The 5,364-nt window shown below is 36.9% G+C and overlaps 1 pseudogene; it reads right to left on the bottom strand.

Annotated features, from left to right (window-relative positions):
• Nucleotides 1-397: 397 nt before the first annotated feature.
• On the bottom strand, nucleotides 398-3,949 carry LOC140782398 (protein DETOXIFICATION 16-like; annotated as a pseudogene).
• Nucleotides 3,950-5,364: the final 1,415 nt, after the last annotated feature.

Raw genomic sequence — 5,364 nt, 5'->3', positions numbered from 1 at the left:
TTTACAATAGAAGCATTTCTTTACAATAGAACAAGTTTAGTATATTACCGTTCAATGTCCTCCAATTAGTACTAATTAAACTTCTATTTATGTTCACTTTTATAGCTCTTTAGAGAATTTTGTCAAATAACCAACAAAAGATCTAATACCACTTCTTGGGAAGGAGTTTATTTTTCTACTCAAAAGATCTATCACAATGACAAATTATAATAATTAATAATCAAAATCATAACCTTATGCTAACAAAGTTAAAACTGCTAATCGACCCTTCTCAAAAAGATAAAAAAAGATTTCCAATACTGTATGTCAAAGTACCAGTGCTCTGTATCTTGGAATATGATACTTTGATCTGTGTCCAAGATGGAAAGGTTGGATTTACTATTTACTACTTGATACATCATTTTACTATGTCTGTGGGGATGGTGGAGCTGAATACCCTATCCTCTGCCTTCCTTGCCTGGAAATAAATAGAACTTCATCAGATGCAGATAATACGAACTATACAAAGAAAAACAGATGGAAAATTTAATAATTTTTGCATTGCCAAATGTGTTTGCCCCTTAGCAACCATTGTTACAATTGTTATGATTTATTTGAAAAATAAATGTTTTGTATTGTTGACCTCATATCATATGACAACTTTTTATATGGTTTAAATAGCTGAGATGAGCACATTAGAGATTCTTGGTAATGGAAATTCTAAAAATTTAAATGAGGCAGAGGTTAAAATATGGCGACTTTTGAAGAAACTCCAACAACTTTTCAATGAAAGATTTTCAACAATAGTAATATATCCCCACAGCATGCAAAGTTTACCATCTATGGAATTGTGAGCAATTGTATAAAGGAAAAGTAATTTAGTACAAGAAAACATGAACACTTTACTTCTTTCTCCCAGTCAGTGCATAGGGTAATGGCCAAAAAAATCAATGCTTGTGGAAAAATGCCACATATGATTCCTAGCCAAAGTCCCTGTTCATTGTCATACGTGTCTATCAGTTTGAGATTAACACTATGATTAACCAAAAATTGGAATCAAAAAGAAAATGGAAAGAAAATCACCTATCCTCACAGATGAAAGACAAAATCTAAAAGAATAGCTGAAGGTAGGCCTAAAATATAAAATGCTCCAAGATTAACAAAAACACCAATCTTCTGCCAACCACATCCTCTGGCAACTCCTACATGTTGAAAATCAAGTATTTAATCTATAATGATTAGAATAAGAAACTGATCACAAAGTAGAGGATGTCATTTACCTGAAAGAACACATTGAATTCCATCAAATATGTTGGATGTTGCAAGAATTGGCAACATAGTAGCTACATATTTCACCACTTCCTTTTCATTGCTGTTTGCATATCCCTAGATACCACGTAGCAAAACTAGGGCCAATCCCACTACCAAGCCTTCTTAAATAGCCAAGAATAACACTACGCGTACAACTAAACTAGCAGCTTGTCCACGTCCAGCACCGAGTTCATTTGAGACTCGAGTATTGTGGAAAGGAAAAAGTACTATGCGAAGTTAAAGATGGTAGAGAAGATAGTCAAGAAGATCTATATTAAACTAACCTTATTGCAGCACTAAGACCAAAAGGGACCATGTAGACTTCTGAAGCTGTGTTCAGGCTGAGGAAATGAGAAGCTTTTAGTTAAAGGACCAAAAGACTATCAGAGAAGTAGTGAACATTGATATATGTGCTAACTTAACTAAGAAGCATTAGATATGTTAATTCGGGAACCTAGAGAACATCCTAAAGAGTGTTTCATCAAAGCAATAAAAGGCAAAAAATATATAAGATCTGCTCTCACCTTATTGATAGCACCGATGTCTCTAATTTCAGATCAGGGAGAAGACTAGAAAGAAGTACTAGAAACTCGAATGACCACCACCCCAAGCTGTCTCAATTTTTAATTAAGATACACTTAGGATAGCAATTCAAAGTACCTAATTGTTACTCAAATGGATATGCTATTTTTCTTACCAAACCATCAATGCTGATGGAACAGCTAATCGGTGAAGTTGAGGATATCGTGCAAAGCCTCTTTTGAAAAGCCAGTCCAAGTTTTCTTGCAGTTATTTGATAGTCTAACATAAAGTGCCAATAATAACAAAATAATCCAATTAGAGATTCCATTTCCAAGGGCTGCACCTTTGCTGCCAAGGCCTAATTGGTATACCAATATCCAGCAGACAAGTATATGAAGCATGGCAGTAATCCCGGAGCTTAGCATTATGGGAAAAACAATATTTTGGGTCAGCAGGAACCTAACATGGCACTGAAGAAGACCATATGCAAAAGAGATGGGATCATCCATCGAGAATATACTCCAGCTTCGTTTGCTATCTCTGGATCTTGCCCACATAAAAGAAGAATTTGGCCAGTGCAGGCCCAAATAATGGCAAGTGGAATGCTTACAAGCATAAGGATTAGCATTGCCCTTTGCATATGAATGCCAAGCATATAGAATTGTTTTGCTCCAAAGGCTTGGCCGCACAACGTATCCAAAGCGCTTCCCATTCCCATCTAACCACAGAACAAAGAAACAATTTTATTCACACAACTGTAACGGTTATCCTCAAAGAGAAAAAAGAGAAAACTGAAAACTTCAACAGTAAAATGCTTCGACAGGAGAACAAAGAACATGAATCATTATAGTAAGACAAATATCAACATAAGCATCATTAGCACCTATTAATGCCCTAATTTCATTTTGGTATTGCAACAACATTAATAGCACCCAATGATGGCTAAGAAGTAGTTTTACTTCCAGCCACTTTTAAGAACATATACAGTCATTCATCAAGTTGCTTGAAATATTTTATAGCAAGATATGAATTTAGATTTGGGAGCTATGAACTAACATGAGACAGCAACCATTACTTTGAAACTTCTTCATAAGTGCAGATTATGGAAACAGTCCGTCTGACTATAAGGGTAAGATTGTGCGCATCTAGCCCTCTCCAACATTTTGTTTTGGAGCCTCATGCAATAGAACACCCCATTATTAGTTGGAAAGGTAACAAAAATTTGCAAATATCATTCAAATTAACACACTTCGAATTACTGTTAAACGCTTTTTCAAACTTGTATATGACCTAACTTTTGAGGTAAGAACAAGGATTGTATCTGCAACCTGCAATAGTATTCCTCTGATTCCACATAGTTTTTAACCGTACTACAAAAGGAGTTATTGTACTAGAATATTAATCTAAGTGCACTTTCTTTTCCACTCTTTAGGTAGACTGGAGACGTTCTGTTCCAGATCAAAGAACTTCAAACATACCCAAGGTATCTTGCAATGGTATTGTTAATTTAAATTAGATATAGCTCCAAACAGAATCTCACAGAATTTTCCAACTGTATTCTATATGACCTCACTCTCCCCACCACTGATAATTTTGTAGGACTCCATCCATTGCATCTGTAAAGGAACAAAACCAGAGAATAAGATATATGAATATAATTGCCCAACTCTGATAGCCTTTTCAGCCAAAAACTCTGTCCTGAGAGCTCACGCTACCAGAATTCTGAAGATTATCCTTCACTTAAATGGATTCAGATCCAAGGATTCAACTTGAATAGTTTCTCTTACCTTTCAAATAATCAGGGGACAAAAGGCTAAGATGGGTAGTCCTCGAAGTACTCATAATATGCATTAATACATAGCACATAAGAAAGAAGAATCCCACATACCAACAAGCTAAAACCAGTGATCCCCAAATCCCACATACCATATCATTCAAATCTCACAGCGGCCATGGAAGCAACTAAGAGAGAGAGCTCCCCAAGATGGCCAACAAACATGATTGATATCGTCTGGATAATGTTCTGCAGGACGGTTCCCGCTATCAGTGGCCCTGCTAGGAATAGCTGCTTCTTTACTTCCGTTAACAACTTCCCTTCTTCCTTACTACCAGAGCTTGTGAGGAGAGGAGACTCCATGTTTGGCTTTTCCATCTTTTCTCCCATTGCATTAAGGCTTTAAGCCGCTTGTCTCTCTCCAATTCTCTCTAGATTACAAATGGTGCTTGCTATTTATAGAGAAGTTGGAACTTTTGGTGACTATTTCACCAAAACAGGCATCCCTAGAAGTTTTATTTATCGGAATGGTAATGGCATATGCTCAAAGCCATAGATTTCACTGGGCAAAGGTAAACAACATATACCACAGATGTCCCCTGGTCACTTTAGGATGATGAATAACAAACTATTTTGAGTTCTTGAGAGAGGAATCTTGTCATCGTCCTAAAGTGACCATGGGACATCTATGGTATACCACTTTAGGATTTTTTTGTCATAGCACCCTTCCAACCAAACCTTCCCTCTGGTTAGTGGAACTTCACCTATTTTGAATTCTGGGTGCAGTTTCATGAACTCCCATTGGAATACATGTCCATGAAAGTTACTCAAGCCTTTACATAAAAGATTGGAGACCTTGTCACCTTCAACATAGTCGAAGTTGCTAAATAGATGAGGTTCATATGCTTAAGAACTTATATTGATATTATTAAACTGATGATTGCTTTGCTTTCAGTCTCTCTTCTAAATGGATCAAATCAAGAGATTTAGGTTTGCTTTGAGCGGATGCTAAGATACTACTTATATGATCGTATTAAACATGAACTCAATGATAGTATGTATGGAGGATGCTTGGAAGTGAAGGTAAGGAGCAACTTTTCTTCTATATGTGTTTGTAGCTGATAGAGATGCTGAAGCCGCATTTCTCCAATCTTTGTGTCGTTTCTCTCATGATTAATAACCCTTCTCGAGGTGGAGATGGCAACAAATCTCTCCGGCAATATGTTATAAACTCACCATTGCATATAGTGTCCCCTCAGTCTCTCATCTCCGAGGTCTCTCATGTAGGATAATGTGTTGAGACTTGGGACTATTGACGAGTCCATTTAGAGAGAAATGTCGACCACCCCTTTTCCCTCGTTGAAGGCATTGAATATTGGTCAAAATCATGCTCAGTTGCTCTTAGAAGTACCAGAACCTCATTAGAAATTGCTGCACGTCAGAGGAAGTCCGATAATTTCGTTCTTCCAATGGATGTTAGTAACACTAATTTGACATTGTAATTGTTGTAGTCAAGATTGGAGCGATCTTAATTGGTCCAAAAGCCAAAGTAAGTAATTACAAAAACATCTCGAAGCAAGTAGAGGAAAATCTAACCGTCCATTAGGTTGGTACAACCCAAAATCTAAACTTAGAAAGGCTTATCATTTGTTTATTGGTTAACCCCAACTCTCAGCACTGAACACTCCATGTCCCTCATGCAAAACACTTTAGAAGGCCATAACCCCAATGCACCCCAAGTCTTGCACTCCTCAGTTCAACCTAATGCAAACAATCAT

Source organism: Typha latifolia, chromosome 2 (genome assembly GCF_019914945.1).
Source record: "Typha latifolia isolate L0001 chromosome 2, TyphaL0001v2, whole genome shotgun sequence".
In the NCBI taxonomy this organism is placed as follows: domain Eukaryota; kingdom Viridiplantae; phylum Streptophyta; class Magnoliopsida; order Poales; family Typhaceae; genus Typha; species Typha latifolia.
Note: the sequence above shows the minus strand (reverse complement) of the source record. Positions and strands in the feature narration are given on the sequence as shown.